The sequence below is a fragment of the Erinaceus europaeus genome, chromosome 7 (genome assembly GCF_950295315.1).
Source record: "Erinaceus europaeus chromosome 7, mEriEur2.1, whole genome shotgun sequence".
NCBI classification, from domain to species: Eukaryota; Metazoa; Chordata; class Mammalia; order Eulipotyphla; family Erinaceidae; genus Erinaceus; species Erinaceus europaeus.
Genome location: NC_080168.1, coordinates 37,894,043 through 37,911,675, shown reverse-complemented (window position 1 = coordinate 37,911,675; position 17,633 = coordinate 37,894,043).

Sequence of the window (17,633 nt, the reverse complement as noted above, 5' to 3'; positions counted from 1 at the left end):
GAAGTCTGGTGGGCATCATGGTATCATCTGGAACCTGGTGGTTGAAAAGAGAGCTAACATACAAAGCCAAACAAATTGTTGACCAATCATGGACCTAAAGGCTAGAATAGTGCAGATGAAGAGTTAGGGGGCCCTCCATTTTGTAGATAGCTAGTAGGCATACTTTATTTATATTCTAAAGGGCCTGTGGCTATATTTGTGTGTGTGTGTGTGTGTGTGTGTGTGTTTTCTTTCTTTTTTTGCCTGAGCTTGAAATCAGAGATGCAGGTGGATCCTAATGATTGTCTGGGGAGTTGGTGTCATGGCTGGCAGAAGGGCCAGAAAGCTGAATCAGGGATGAGAATAGCTCCCCAATATGGGAAAGGTGTATAAATATTGTTGACTGTAAACCCCATCGATTTGATGTGATCTGGGCCCCATATTCAGCTTAGGAGCCTATGTGACCTCTGCATCCCTGTAGATCTGAGCTCACATTCTGTGGTCATAAGTAGGAACGTTCCAAGCTGTCCCAGTATCAGGACCCATCTTCTTCAGGTGTAGCATAGAGTATGTTGTCCAGCCTCCCTTCAGAGGATGGAACATTCTCTACCATTGTTGATCCAAGTTGAGGGCAAGGTCCTATGGGGGCCCACAAAGGGGTCTATTTTGTTGTTCCTACTAGGAATGACTGGTAACAATGGAGAGAGGGATTTATTCAAGGTCTAGGCCCATCATGTCTGTTTGGGAATCTCAGTACTCCCTGATTAGGGCCCCAGCTGATGGGGTGGCCTGATAGTGACTAAAAAGTCATCGTTAAAGTATGCCAGTCTCTTGCCTTTATTCAGCTTTTGCAGTCCTTGCTTTGATGAGGTTAGCTTTGGAGTGAGTGAGAGAAGTAGGTGAGGAGGGTATCTAAGTCTAAGTAGACACTATTTCATTATGACCTTTATACTGACTCACTACAAGCTATTGTGTATTTTTGCTTTCAGGTAGATGGAAAACAGATGATACCGTTTTTTTTTTTTTTTAATTTTTTATTTAAGAAAGGATTAATGAACAAAAACATAAGGTAGGAGGGGTACAACTCCACACAACTCCCACCACCCAATCTCCATAACCCACCCCCTCCCATGATAGCTTTCCCATTCTCTAGCCCTCTGGGAGCATGGACCCAGGGTCATTGAGGGTTGCAGAAGGTAGAAGGTCTGGCTTCTGTAATTGCTTCCCTGCTGAACATGGGCGTTGACTGGTCGGTCCATACTCCCAGTCTGCCTCTATCTTTCCCTAGTAAGGTGTGTCTCTGGGGAAGCTGAGCTCCAGGACACATTGGTGGGGTCTTCAATCCAGGGAAGCCTGGCCAGCATCCTGGTGGGATCTGGAACCTGGTGACTGAAAAGAGAGTTAACATACGAAGCCAAACAATTTGTTGAGCAAGATGATACCGTTTTTGCAGTGCTAGGGATTAGTCACCATTTTTTACAGTAATCAGATATCAGAGACATGTCTTTTGTGAGTGTTTCCTCGAGGATGTCGAACTTGGATGCCTGAGTTGCACAGCAGATGTCATTGGCGTAGATGAACTTCCTTGAAGAAGTTTCTGGGAGGTCATTGATGTAAATATTAAATAGTGTAGGAGCCAGAACAGAGCCCTGGGGGAGGCCACTTGAGACAAGTCTCCATCTGCTAGACTTGTCACCCAGATGCACCGGGAATCTTCTGTTTTGGAGAAGAAACTATATAGTGTTGGCCACCCATGGAGGCAGGCATCTTGAGATTTTGACTAGGAGACTACGGTGCCAGATTGTGTCATAGGCTGCTGTGAGATCAACAAAGACAGCACCCGTCTTTAAATTCTTCTGGAATCCATTTTCAATGTAAGTTGAGAGGGCCAGGGCTTGTTCGCAGGTAGATCTTCCTGGGCGGAAACCAGCTTGGGCGGGTGATAGGAATTTCTCTGTAAGATGAGAAATACGTGACAGAAGCAGCCTCTCAAGGAGTTTGTAACACACGGAGAGGAGAGAAATTGGTCTATAGCTGGCGGCCAGTGTTGGGTCTTTCTTTGGTTTCAAAACCGCTATAATCTTCGCACGACGCCAAACTTTGGGCGTAGACTCAGATTCCAAGATGTGGGACAGGAATGAAGCAAGCCACTTCTTTGCCGCGGGACCCAGGTTAAGAATGAGTTCTGGGGTGATGTTATCATAGCCATCAGCTGTTCCTGGTTTAACCCTTTTCAAAGCGTCTTCCAGTTCAGACAGTGTAAAGGGAGAGAGTTTTGGAGATGGACAAGATAACCGGAAGTGGGATGACCACTCATGGGAAATTTCTCATTTCCAGACTGGGTCGATCTTAGCACGTCCAACTTGAGTTAGGTAACTGGCCACTGAGTTTGGAGATACGGGAGGATGGGAGACAGGAGGGGGTTGGCTACCGCCACCCAGTCTGTGAAGAAGCTTCCAGGCCTTCCTACTTGAGTGGGTGAAGTTTAGACTTTCCGTGAGTTGTTGCCAGCGGGCTTGGCATGCTGCATCCAGGGAGGCAATGTTTTCCATCTACACCATGCCTCGGCCTCGCGTGAGCTTAATGTGCAGCTTGGTGATACGAGAATCCGGCATGAAGCCCAGCCAGTCTATCTTGGCGTTACTCTCGATCGCACTCTGTCATTCCACGAACATCTCATAAAAACTGCAGCAAAGGTGGGCACGAGGAATAACATCATTGCAAGTCTGGCCAGCTCCTCATGGGGTGCGAGCGCTTCCACACTACGATCATCATCTCTGGCATTATGCTATTCCACTGCAGAATACTGTGCCCCAGTATGGTTCCGTAGCCCCCATGTCCACTTGGTCGATTCCAAATTACACTCCTCCATGAGGATAATTTCTGGAACCATCCATTCCACCCCGGTTCTATGGCTGCCAGTTCTTAGCAACATCGCCCCGCCAGATATTCGTCGGGATGTGGCATCATCTAAGTTCATTTCCCACGTCTACGCTCGACCGGACCTGCCAATATACGCGGATATCTTCACCCACCCTGTCCAACGCTTTACGTCTCGTCACCCAATCTGGTCCCCTACGCCTACACTGAACTTCTCTGTTCCAGACTCTTGGAAACAGAGTTGGCAGTCAGCTGAGGTAAAGAACAAACACCTCATCACAGACCCCTGCAAGCGTCAACCCGGCTTTGACCTAGCACGTTATGATTGGGCCCTCCTCAATCGCTATCAAACAGGCCATGGCCGGTACGCCGCTATGTTCCATCGCTGGGGAGCCAGAGATGACCCGAACTGCCCCTGCGGCTACAGACAGACTATGACCCACATAGTCAACGACTGCCACCTCTCCAGATTCAAAGGAGGTCTCGGAACTTTACATCAGGCTCAACCTGATGCTGTTGACTGGCTAAGGAAGAAGGGCAAACACTAGAAGAAGAAGAAGCTTTCAGGTATATTTTTTGCCCTAATTTATGGATACATGTGAACATATGCTCTTTCTTACAGTACCTCATCTATATCTAGGTTTTGGGATTTTGTTAGGAAGTGAATCTCCTGGAATGGAATTTGAGAATACTATGAAAGGAAAGGTTACCCTCACCTGAGTAATGAAGGTGAAGGGTTGACATTCCATGCCTGACGTCTCTGGACACAGTCTGAAGTGAAGCATGCTGAGGTGGTTCTTGTGTTGATTAGGTTAGGATCCGAGAATGCAATATCATTTGGTATGAATTGAGAGAAGCATGCAGGAAAGTGAGCCCCACCCTAGAATTTCCAGGACTGGGTGAAATATAGGCTCTATAGAGGAAGTGGGAGGTTCCTGCTGTCTTAGGGTTTAAGAAGACAATAGACAGTTATTGCTATAATCACATTATTTGGCAATTGGGTTAACTTTGAACTATCCCTTTGTTAGGATTTCCTGTAACAAACACAGCATCACCATAATTTATGTCCTTTGACATTATTTGTATATAGCTGTGCCACTGGTTGCTTCTGTTCTCCCTGGTCTAAGTTTTTCTTTTTCTTTTTTTTTTTAATCTAAGCTTTTAAGAGTGTCAACATATCAAAGACTCAGCCTATGTATTAAAAAGACTCAGTCTGTGATATAAAAGGTTTGAGACATTCAATCAATTTTCCCCTCTCATATTAATTAGTGATTTATATGACTACAAATTGATAGGAATGTACATAAACACCATTCCCACCACCAAAAGACTGTGTCCCATCCAACCCCCTCCTCTCCCTCCCCCACTGCCCTGTGAAGCTGAATATCCCCCCTCACCGTCAACCCAGGGTTTTTAATTTGGTGCCTTACTCCAAATTCAGTCAAATCCTGCTCTGAGTTTCCCTTTATGTTATTCTTTCTCAACTTCTGTTTATTAGTGGGATCATCCCATATTTATCTTTATCTTTCTGACTTAGCTCACTTAACATAATTCCTTCTAGCACCATCCAAGATGGGTTAGAGAAGGTGGGTTCATTCTTAATAACTGCATAATATTCCATTGTGTATATATACCACAGCTTTCTCAGCCACTCATCTGTTGTTGGGCACCTGGTTTGCTTCCAGGTTTTAGCTATTACAAATTGTTCTTCTATGAACATAGGTGTACACATTTCTTTTTGGTTGGGTATTATGGAGTCCTTGGGATATATCCCTAGGAGAGGGATTACTTGGTTATATGGAAGGTCCATGTCTAGCCTTGTGAGAGTTCTCCAGACTGCTCTCCACAAAGGCTGGACCAGTTTATATTCCCACAAGCAGTGCAGGATTCCTCTGTCCCCACAGCCTCTCCAGCATTTGCTGCTGCTGTCCTTTTTGATGTATGCCATTCTCACAAGGGTGAGATGGTATCTCAATGTTGTCTTTATTGCCATTTCTCTGACAATCAGCAACCTGAAGCAATTTTTCATGTGTTTGTTAGCCTTTTGGATCTCTTCTGTAGTGAATGTTCTGTTCATATCCTCTGCCCATTTTTGGATGGGGTCATTTACCTTTTTTTGTGGCTAAGTTTGTTGAGCTCTTTGTATATTTTGGTGATTAGTTTCTTGTCTGATGTATGGCATGTGAAGATCTCCCATTCTGTGAGGGGTCTCTTTGTTTGTGTGATAGTTTCTTTGGCTGTGCAGAAGCTTTTCAATTTGATGTAGTCCCATTGGTTTGTTTCTGCTTTAGTCTTCCTTGTAACTGGGTTTGTTTCATCAAAGATATCCTCGAGGTTTAGGTGGGAAAGTGTTCCACCAATGTTTTCCTCTATGTATTTAATAGTTTCTGGTCTAACATCCATGTTAGACCCATTTGGAGTTGATTTTTGTTTCTGGTGAGATAAGATGGTTCAGTTTCATTCTTCTGCATGTTTCAACCCAATTTTCCAAGCACCATTTATTGAAGAGAGCCCCCTTGTTCCATTTAATACTTTGGCCCCCTTATCAAAGATTAGATGTCCATAGGTATGTGATATTTGTTTTTTAATGGTATGTTAGGTATTATTAGATTTGATGGGCTTGGATAGGTTTCTACTAGTCTAATTCTAGATTTCAAGTTATTCTAATTTATATTGTCCTTTTTCTTTTCTTTTTTTAATACTGTCCTTCTAATTTTGTAACTGTTTGCTTAGGTCTGTTCTGGTTTCTACCCTAAATTGGAGTCCTGAAATCCTTGTGGATGAAAAGTCCTGTTGCCTGGTGGAGTGACAGCCATCTTTCTTTATCAGAAGATTGTTTTTATCTATCAAGTCTCCCATATTTGTTACTCCTAACATACTTGGTGAAAGGCTGGGAATCAAGAATTGTGGGTGATAGTAATTTGAAAAAGGGGCTTTATTAATGAAGGAGTAAGAATGTGTCATGGTTTCTGGATAATCTTCAATTTTAAGAATGGGGCGAGAGAATAGAATCTTTCTCAGGGTAATATTGGGTTCAATGGAAGACCTTTACTTTTTAATTTTTTATTAAGGGGGATTAATACTTTATAGTACAATCATTGACATACACATACAATTTTATTATATAATAGGCCTCCAAGTTTTCTTCCTATACTCCTCCTCCCTCCCCAGAATCCTTTGCTTTGGTGAATTTTCCACCTATTCCCATTTTTTGTAGGGTTTCGATCATAAAGGGATGTTGTATTTTATCAAAAGTTTTCTCGGCATCTATTGATATAACCATGTGGTTTTTGGTCTTGCATTTATTGATGTCATGGATCACATTGATTGATTTACTTATATTAAACCAACCTTACATCCCTGGGATAAACCCCACTTGGTCATGATGAATAATATTTTTAATATCCTTCTATATCCAGTTTATTAGAATTTTGTTCAATATTTTAGCATCTATGTTTTCCAGAGATATTGGTTTGTAGTTTTTTTTTTTTTTGTATCCCTGTCTGATTTGTCATCCTTTCACTTTGAGTCTGTGTTTGTCTTGTTGAGTTAGGTGGGATTCCGCAGACAACATATGGTTGGGTTGTGTTTTCTGATCCATCTTCCTACTCTGTGCCTTTTAATAGGTGAATTCAGGCCATTGACATTTATTGATACTATAGTTTGAAGATATTTTAATGCCATTATTGCAGATTTTTAGAGTGTTGTGATATATGGCATGTTTATGGTGATCTGATAGTTTATAGGAGAACTTCCTGAACTTCTTTTATGGCAGGCTTGGTGATAGTTGATTCCTTCAACTATTGCTTGTCTGAGAAGGTTTTTATGCCTCCATGTAGTCTGAATGACAGTCTAGTGGGATACAGTAGTCTTGGTTGAGAGCCTTTATCATTGAGCACTTGATAGATATCTTGCCTTTTCCTTCTGGCCTGTAGTGTTTGTGTGGAAAAGTCTGCTGCTAATCTTACGGGTTTTCCTCTGTAGGTGACTCTTTGGTTTTCTTTTGCAGCCTTCAGGATCCTTCCTTTATCCTTATTCCTTTTCATTGTAAATATGATGTATCTTGGTGTCTTTAAGTTGGAGTTAATTCTGTTTGTGACCTTTACTCCCTCCTTCTCTTAAACTCTCTAAAGGGGAGTGCCAGGTGAATCTACCTGAGGCTATGCTGGAGGACAACAGTACCAAAGACTCAAGTGAGCAAAGTCCAGTTATCCTAAACCAGATATGAATTACACAAGAGGCTTTATGAACAGAGTCTCTGACCAAAAGACTCAGAGGTAGGGATGTGTTCATGCATTTGCTACCCGCACATAAGGGTGAGAGAGGTTTCTAAGAGGGGGAATCAGAAAGGTACAACTGGGGGGCTACCCAGTAGAGTACATATTACTGTGTATAAACACCAGGGTTCTGGCCCCACTTCCTACCTGTAGGGGAAAGCTTCATGAATATATATCTTTCTCTCTTCCTTTTTTTTAATTCTCTCCCTTTCTACTCCCCCCTCAATTGCTTTCTGTCTCTATTAAACAAACAAACAAACAAACATGGAAATAAATGACTGTCAGGAGTGGTGGATTCATCATGCAGGCACTGAGTCCTGAGAATAACCCTTGTGGCAAAAACAAGAAACGAAAAATTGGGTGGGTAGGGAAATAGCTCAGTTGACTCTCATGTTTTATGTTTCTGGTTTGATCCCCAGCATTGCATATCCTGGACAGTGCCTTGGACTCTGACACACACTCTCTCTCTATCTCTCTCTCTCCCTCAGATGAAACTCTCACTTATAATAAATGAAAAATAAATAGTTTGGGTTGAGCAGTGGCCTACCTGGTTAAGTGCATATGTTACCATGCGCAAGGACCCAGTTTCAAGCCCCTGGTTTTCAAATGGAGGGCGAAAACTTCAGGAGTGGTGGTGTGGTGCCACAAGTGTCTCTCCCTCTCACCATTTCCATCTCAATTTCTGTCCAATACAATAAAGTTTTTTTTTTTTTAAAAAAGCAACTGGATATAGTCTGAAACAAACACTTTTATACACTATAAACTACTTTGTGGCTTTTTCTTCTTCTTTTTTCATTTCCCCTTGTTCCTTTTATGGATATTAAATGTTAATTGGGTGATATGAGTTATAATACTTAAAAAATATCAAGGATGTGCAGTGGTCACTTCCACTAGGAACATCATCATAGCCCTCTTATGGGCCTTTCCAGCACCTTGCCTTCACCATAAAGAAGCAATGGCAAGGACTGCCCTAGTCTCTGAAGGGAGGCTGGGTCACCTACTCTGCCACTCGAGAAAGACTGGTCCTGAAATAAGTGCAGACTGTAATGTTCCCAGCTGTGGCCATAAACTTCAAGCTCAGATCAACAGGGACTCAGAAGTTATATAAGCTCCTGTGCTAAATATAAATATATAAATATATATGGACCCTGGGTCAGGTGGATGGTGTAAACAGTTAATTTTAATCCTAGATTTTTTTTTTCAAGAATGGGAGCTACTCTCTGCCCTAATCCAATTCTTTAGTCCTTTTGTCTACTCTGACACCATCTTCTCAGACAATATTTTTGTTTAATACCATGCTAGCCATCAGACTCAAGCTTAAAAAAAAAAAAAAGGAAAGAGGGAGTTGGGTGGTAGCACAGCAGGTTAAGCGCCCGTGGCATGAAGTGCAAGGACCAGCATAAGGATCCCGGTTCAAGCCCTGGTTCCCCACCTGCAGGGGAGTCACTTCACAGGCGGTGAAGCAGGTCTGCAGGTGTCTTATCTTTCTCTCCTTCTTTCTGTCTCCCCTCCTCTCTCGATTTCTCTGTGTCCTATCCAATGACAGCAACAACAACAACAACAACAACAACAGCAATAACCACACCAATGATAAAACAACAGGGGCAACAAAAGGGGAAAAAATGGTCTCCAGGAGCAGTGGGTTCATGGTGTAGGCACCGAACTCCGGCAATAACCCTGGAGGCAAAAAAGGAAAAGAAACAAACAAAAAAAATGACAATTGTCATGGGCCCCTAGGAACATGGCTAAAATAGATTTCCTAGCTTCCGTCCACCCTGATTCCTCTTCTCATCTGCTCTTACTTTTTGTTTCCTGTTCATTAATCATTTTATCCTGCTTTCTACCTTGACACCTTTCAGTCACCAAGTTGCAGATGCTGTCATGATTTCATCCTAACCTCTCTGGCAGATGAATTCACCAATGTATTCTGGAATCTCACTGATTTAGAGCCCTGCCCCACTAGGGAAAGATAGAAACAGGCTGGGGGTTATGGATTGACCTGTCAATGCCCACGTCCAGTGGAGAAGCAATTACCGAAGACAGAACTCCCACCTTCTGCACCCCAAAATAATTTTTTTTTTAATTACTAGCTTTCTAAATTACTTACTTATGTTACTGCGTCTTGGCTTTTAAATTTCATGCATTATTTATTGACTTCCCACTGTGTCAGACGTAAACCTAATTCCCTTTAACACACTTCACCGCACACATATGTACATTTACTCACCCATTTACATCAATATTTTGCTTATGTTAATATTCAGTGTTTATAGTTTACACTTCTGTAATACTCAGTGCTTACATTTAATATACTATTGACACCTGAACTATGCTAATCTTCTCACCCCAAGGATTACTTTTCTTTCTTTAGTTAACATCCTATAGATTTATCAACAATATCCCTCCAACCTTTACTCAGCCGGCTAATGTTTTCCATTTATTTATTTCCATTTATTTATTGCCATTTATTTCCATTTGCCCCTGAAGTTCTAATCTGAACATTTCTCTTTCCTGATAGACTGATTTGTATGAACTTTAAAGAGATTTTCAACTAGGCTAGAACTAGAGTGAGTGGGAAGCACTGGCAGGAAGTTGAAGGGCAGGAAGAGAGTAAGATCAGGTATTTGCTTGTTTCTTTTTCCCCACCAGTTTGTTCTAGGTTGGAGTCATACTGTTAGAACCATTCTCTACTATTTTTGGACTCAGGAAACCACTCCTTCCACTTGTCTCTTCAGGCCAGAGGGTAATCACAGATTCTAACTATTGCTAGTAGCCACATCTGTGTAAATATTCTCATTTTGAAACTTCCCCCAGCTACTATCAGGACTATGAATGAAGCAAATATGTTAATATGTATATTAATTTTCTTTTACCTTCTTGAAGAAGTCTCCCCCAGAATCTTTTGACATTCTGTACCTACTATTTTATCACTACCTGCTAGGAACCCCCAAACTTACACCATGACCCTCAGGATTCCCTGCCTTATTTCTTAATTTGGGTATAGTATTTTTTTAAATTTTCTATTTTGTTGCCCTTGTTTTTTTATTGTTGTAGTTATTGTTGTTGTTGTTGATGTCGTCGTTATTGGATAGGACAGAGAAAAATGGAGACAGGAGGGGAAAACAGAGAGGGGGAGAGAAAGATAGATACCTGCAGACCTGCTTCACTGCCTGTGAAGCGACTCCCCTACAGGTGGGGAGCCAGGGGATTAAACCGGGATCCTTATTCAGTCCTTGCGCTTTGTGCCACGTGTGCTTAACCCACTGCGCTACCGCCCAACTTCCATTTTGGGTGTAGTATTTTATTTATTTATTTATTTATTTTTTTTATTTTATTTTTATTTTTAAATAATTTATTTCTTTATTGGGGAATTAATGCTTTACATTCAACAATAAATACAATATTTTGTACATGCATAACATTCCCCAGATTCCCATTTAAAAATACAACCCCCACTATGTCATTCATCATCTTTCATGGACCTGTATTCTCCCCACCCACCCACCCACCCACCCCAGAGTCTTTTACTTTGGTGTAATACTCCAATTCCAGTTCAGGTTATACTTGTGTTTTCTTTTCTAGTCTTGTTTTTCAACTTCGGCCTGAGAGTGAGATCATCCCATATTCATCCTTCTCTTTCTGACTTATTTCACTCAACATGATTTTTTCAAGGTCCATCCAAGATCGGCTGAAAATGGTGAAGTCACCATTTTTTACAGTTGAGTAGTATTCCATTGTGTATATATACTACAACTTGCTCAGCCACTCATCTGTTGTTGGACACCTGGGTTACTTCCAGGTTTTGGCTATTACAAATTGTGCTGCCAAGAACATATGTGTACACAGATCTTTTTGGATGGATGTGTTGGGTTCCTTAGGATATATCCCCAGGAGGGGAATTGCAGGGTCATAGGGTAGGTCCATTTCTAGCCTTGTGAGAGTTCTCCAGACTGTTCTCCACCGAGGTTGGACCAATTGACATTCCCACCAGCAGTGCAGGAGGGTTCCTTTGACCCCACACCCTCTCCAGCATTTGCTGCTGTTACCTTTTCTGATGTATGACATTCTCACAGAAGTGAAGTGATATCTCATTGTTGTCTTGATTTGCATTTCTCTGACAATCAGAGACTTGGAGCATTTTTTCATGTGTTTCTCGGCCTTTTGGATCTCTTCTGTGGTGAATATTCTGTCCATGTCCTCCCCCCATTTTTGGATGGGGTTATTTGTTGTCTTGTTGTTGAGTCTGGCAAGCTCTTTATATATGTTGGTTATTAAACTCTTATCTGATGTATGGCATGTAAAGATCTTCTCCCATTCTGTGAGTGGTCTCTTGATTTGGGTAGTGGTTTCTTTTGCTGTGAAGAAGCTTTTTAATTTGATGTAGTCCCATAGGTTTATACTTGCCTTAGTCTTCCTTGTAATTGGGTTCGTTTCATTGAAAATGTCCTTAAAATTTATGCGGAAAAAAGTTCTGCCAATATTTTCCTCTAAGTATCTGATAGTTTCTGGTCTAACATCCAAGTCCTTTATGCGCTTGGAATTTACTTTTGTATTTGGTGAAATACAGTGATTCAGTTTCATTCTTCTGCATGTTTCAACCCATTGTTTCCAACACCATTTGTTGAAGAGACTCTGCTTTCCCCATGTAATAGTCTGGGCCCCTTTGTCAAAGATTAGATGTCCATACGTGTGGGCCCTCATTTCTGGGCTCTCAATTCTATTCCACTGGTCAGTGTGTCTGTTCATGTTCCAGTACCAAGCAGTTTTGATGACAATGGCCCTATAATACAGGTGTTCTTTTTTCTCAATATTGTTTTGGAAATTCTAGGTCTTTTCTGTTTCCAGATAAACATTTGTAGCATTTTTTCTATTCTCCTAAAAAATGTGCTTGGGATCTTGATGGGGATAGCATTAAATTTGTAGATGGCTCTGGGTAATATATTCATTTTGATGATGTTAATTCTTCCAACCCATGAACATGGAATATCTTTCCACTTCTTTGTGTCTTTTTCAATTTCTTTGAGTAGTGACTCATAATTTTTAGTATACAAGTCTTACACTTCTTTGGTTAGGTTTACTCCTAGATATTTTATTGTTTTTGTTACTATAGAAAAAGGAACTGATTTCTGGATTTCAATTTCTTCTAACTTAGTGTTTGCATAGAGGAATGCCACTGACTTTTGAATGTTAATTTTATAGCCTGACACCTTACTGTTTTTCCTGATGATTTCCAAAAGCTTCTTGCTGGATTCCTTAGGTTTTTCCATGTATACTCTCATGTCATCCGCAAATAAGGAGAGTTTGACTTCTTCTCTTCCAATCTGTATGCCTTTAATTCCTTGCTCCTGCCTGATTGCTATGGCAAGAACTTCCAACACTATGTTGACTAGTAATGGTGATAGTGGGCAGCCCTGTCTAGTACCTGATCTGAGGGGAAATGCTTCCAGTTTTTCACCATTGAGTATGATGTTGGCTGTAGGTTTGCTATATATAGACTCCACTATCTTCAGGAATTTTCCATCTATTCCCATTTTTTGTAGTGTTTTGATCATAAAGGGATGTTGTATTTTGTCAAAGGCTTTCTCTGCATCTATTGATATGACCATGTGGTTTTTGGTCTTGCTTTTGTTCATGTGGTGGATCACATTGATTGATTTACATATATTAAACCAACCTTGCATGCCTGGGATAAACCCCACTTGGTCATGATGAACAATCTTTTTGATATACTGCTGTATCCGGTTGGCTAGAATTTTGTTCAATATTTTCGCATCTATGTTCATCAGAGATATTGGTCTGTAGTTTTCTTTTTTGGTTGTGTCCCTGTCTGCTTTTGTTATCAGAGTGATGTTAGCTTCATAGAAGCTGGCAGGGAGTATTCCAGTGTCTTCAATCTTCTGGAAGACTTTTAAAAGTAGAGGTATTAGTTCTTCTTTGAAAGTTTTGTAGAATTCATTTGTAAAACCATCTGGTCCAGGACTTTTATTTTTGGGAAGATTTTTGATAACTATTTCAATTTCATTAGCTGTGATGGGCCTGTTCATGTTATCCACTTCTTCTTTACTTAGTTTTGGAAGTTGGTAGGTATCTAGGAAATCATTCATTTCTTCCAGGTTCTCTAGCTTGGTGGCATATAGTTGTTCATAGAAGCCTCGCATGATATGTTGAATTTCTGCAGTGTCTGTTGTGATATCTCCTCTTTCATTTACTATCTGATTTATTTGGGTCTTCTCCCTTTTTGTTTTGTGAGTCTGGCTAAAGGTTTGTCAATTTTGTTTACTCTTTCGAAGAACCAACATTTACTTTCATTGATCTTTTGTATGGTTTTCCTATTCTCAATATTATTTATTTCTGCCCTAACTTTAGTGATTTCTGTCCTTCTGGTTGCTTTAGGATTCCTTTGTTCTTCTTCTTCTAGGTCTTTAAGATGTGCAATCAGGCTGTTTGTGCCTTTTCTTGTTTCCTAATGTGTACTTGTATAGCTATGAACTTCCTTCTTAGGACTGTTTTAGCTGTGTCCCAAATATTTTGATAGCTTGTGTCTTCATTTTCATTGAACTCTCGAAACATTTTGATTTATTCCTTTATTTCCTCTTTGACCCAGAAGTTGTTAAGAAGTGTACTGTTGAGCTTCCACATTTTGGGACTGTTACTAATCTTTTGTTGATTGTTAAAAGTGTTTGTTTAATTCCACTGTGGTCTGAGAAGATGCTTGGGATGATTTCAATGCTCTTGAATTGGCTGATGCTGTCTTTGTGGCCTAACATATGGTCTATCCTTGAGAATGATCCATGTGGATTTGAGTAAAATGTGTATTCCAGTTTCTTGGGATGAATGACTCTGAAAATGTCCAATAGTTCTAGTTTATCTATCTCTTCATTTAGCTCCCTTATGTCTTTACTGATTTTCTTCCTGTATGATCTGTCAAGTTGAGATAGTGGGGTCTTGAAGTCCCCTACTATGATTGTATTACTGTGAATATATTGCTGTAGCTCTTTCAGTAGAAGTTTGATGTATTTAGATGGCTTCTCACTGGGTGCATAGATATTAATAATTGTTAAGTCCTCTTGATTGACTGATCCTCTGAGCATTAAGTAGTGTCCATTCCTATCTTTTTTAATCTTATCTATTTTCAAGTCTATCATGTCAGATATGAGAATAGCTGTTCCTGCCGTTTTTTGTGGGCCATTGGCTTGTATGATAGTTTTCCATCCTTTCACTTTAAGTCTGTGTTTGTCTTGTTGAGTTAGGTGAGTTTCCTGTAGACAACATATTGTTGTAGACAACAACCGTGTTTTCTGATCCATCTTCCTACTCTGTGTCTTTTAATAGGTGAATTCAGGCCATTGACATTTATTGATATCAAAGACTGAAGATATTTTAACGCCATTCTTGTAGAGTTTTAGAGTGTTTTGATATATGTCCTATTTGTGGTGGTCTGGTTGTTTATAGGAGACCTTTCAGAATTCTTTCAACTTCCTTCAACTGTTGCTTGTCTGAGAAGGTTTTGATGCTTCCATCTAGTCTGAATGACAGTCTAGCAGTATTCTTGGCTGAAAGCCTTTCTCATTGAGCACTCGATAGATATCTTGCCATTCTCTTCTGGCCTGTAGTGTTTGTATGGAGAAGTCTGCTGCTAATCTTATGGGTTTTCCTTTGTAGGTGACTCTTTGTTTTTTTCTTGCAGCCTTGAGGATCCTCTCTTTAACCTTATTCCTTTCCATTCTAAGTATGACATGTCTTGGTGTCTTTAGGTCTGTGTTAATTCTGTTTGGGACCCTCTGGGCTTCTTGAATCTTTATGTCTTTGGTGTTGTCTAGACTAGAGAAATTTTCAGCTATTATGGCCTGGAGAATGCTTTCTTTCTCCCCTTCTCTTTCTTCCTCTGGTAAGCCAATAATGCGTATATTGTTTCTTTTGAAGTCATCCCATAGGTCTCTGTTGTTGTTTTCAGCATCTCTTAATCTCTTTTTGAGATCTCTTACTTCTTTTTTAGTTGTCTCTAATTCATCCTCAATCTTGCTAATTCTGTCTTCAGCCTCATAGATTCTATTCTCTCTGCCCTCTACTGCTTTCTGGAGTTCATCTATTTTGTTGCCCTGCTCTGATACTGTTTTAGCTTGTTCAGCTAGTTGCCTTCTTAGCTCAGCTATTTCAGCTTTCAGCTCTCTAATAACCATGAGATAATTAGAATTTTCTTCCATATTCTCATTTGTTGTTCCTGCATTTCTGATTACAATTTTTTCAAATTCTTTACTCACTCCTGTTATTATTTCCTTAGCTAATGTTTGGATGTTGAACTCGTTGTTTTGTGCTTTACCCTCTGGAGGACTTTTAGCTGGACTCTTTCTTGTCCTGGTTCGAGTCTCCAATATTTTTTCTTGTTGTTTTAACCATTTTATATATTATGTTATGAGTTCCCTTTATCAGTACTTTTCAAATTATTGATTACTATTGCCTGGATTGACTTGTGTCTAAGTAATTTAATTAAAGGGTTTACCGTGGTGGAAGTTAACAGTTTTTTCAATCCCTGAGTTGGAGCTCAGTGGTGTAAAAGCCTCTTTTTTTTTCTTCCCTGTAGACTATGGGAGCCTGAGGGCTTTTAAACTATCAATAGGCTTCTTAGCTTAATCACTGACTCCTGACCAAGAGATAAAGCAGGGTGTGGCAGAGATAATCCAGTGGTTATGCAAAGAGGCTTTCACAGCTCCTCAACTATGCCAAGGAGGTATAGGTCTTCTCCTGAGTTTCCCGGTTAGATCTCTGTCCCCTGGTGTCCCTCCCTGTTGCTGCTCCAGATTCTGAGGGTGGTAGCAATGGAGACTCAGAGTTGCACTTGGTGAGTCTCTGGGGAGTCCTTTCCTCCCTTCAGCTGTCCCCTTGTTGTGGAGCAGACTGGAGGTGGTGTCTCCACTGATAAACTGCTGAACTTTTAGCAGTCACTTAATCTCTCCTTAGGCCCCTCTCTCCTCTCTGTCACCAGCCATGCGTGCTTGTACTCACGGGTGATTTACTGGGTTCCTGTGGTCATTGTAGTCCTGTCTTGTTTCGGTCCGGGTGGTCTCCTTTGGTATTCTTAGTTGATCAGGGAGAGGAAAGGAGAGGAGAGGAGAGGAGAGGAGAGGAGAGGAGAGGAGAGAAAGCGATCTGCTGCTTGTAGCTCCGCCTCCGGAAGTCGAATCCCCAAAATAATTTTTATCCATACTCCCAGTGGGGGAGAAATGACAGGGGGAAGATTACAAGAGGGTTCTGAACACTTTTTTTTTTTTTTCCTCCTCCAGGGTTATTGCTGGGCTCGGTGCCTGCACCATGAATCCACTGCTCCTGGAGGCCATTTCCCCCCCCTTTTTGTTGCCCTTGTTGTAGCTTCGTTGTGGTTATTATTATTGCCCTTGTTGACGCAATTCGTTGTTGGATAGGACAGAGAGAAATGAGATAGGAGGGGAAGACAGTGAGGGGTAGAGAAAGACACCTGCAGACCTGCTTTACTGTCTGTGAAGTGACTCCCCTACAGTTGGGGAACTGGGTGCTTGAACTGGGATCCTTATGCCGGTCCTTGTGCTTTGCACCTTGTGTGCTTAACCTGCTGTGCTACCACCCGACTCCTAGGCTCAGAACTCTTAACTCCATCAGGAATTGGAGAGGAGGAAAAAGGGAGGGACATTTGGATGTAGTAATAGGTGTAGGTGTGACTGGGGAAGGAAGAGAAGATGGGACCTTAAAAAAAGGCGGGGGGTGGGAGATGACAAATAATGATCTTGGGTCCATACTCCCAGAGGGATAAAGAGTAGGGAAGCTGCCAATGAAGGGGATGGGATACAGAACTGGCGGTGGCAGAATTGTGTGGAATTGTACCCTTCTTATTCTATGGTATTATTGATCATTATTAAATCCGTAAAAAGAGCATTGAAATAATCCCAAGCATCTTCTCAGACCACAATGGAATTAAACTAACACTTAACAATCAACAAAAGATTAGTAATAGTCTCAAAATGTGGAAGCTCAACAGCACACTACTTAACAACTACTGGGTCAAAGAGGAAAAAAAGGAAGAAATCAAAATATTTCGAGAGTTCAATGAAAATAAAGACACAAGCTATCAAAATATTTGGGACACAGCTAAGGCAGTACTGAAAGGGAAGTTCATAGCCATACAAGTACACATTAGGAAATAAGAAAAAGCACAAATAAACAACTAGATTGCACATCTTAAAGACCTAGAAGAAGAAGAACAAAGGAACCCTAAAGCACCAGAAGGACAGAAATCACTAAAGTTAGGGCAGAAAAAAATAACATTGAGAATAAGAAAAGCATACAAAAAATCAACGAAAGCAAATATTGATTCTTTGAAAGAGTGAACAAAATTGACAAACCTTTAGCCAGACTCAGAAAACAAAAAAGGGAGAAGACCTAAATAAATTGGATCATAAATGAAAGAGGAGGTATCACAACAGACACTGCAGAAATTCAATATATCATGCAAGACTTCTATGAACA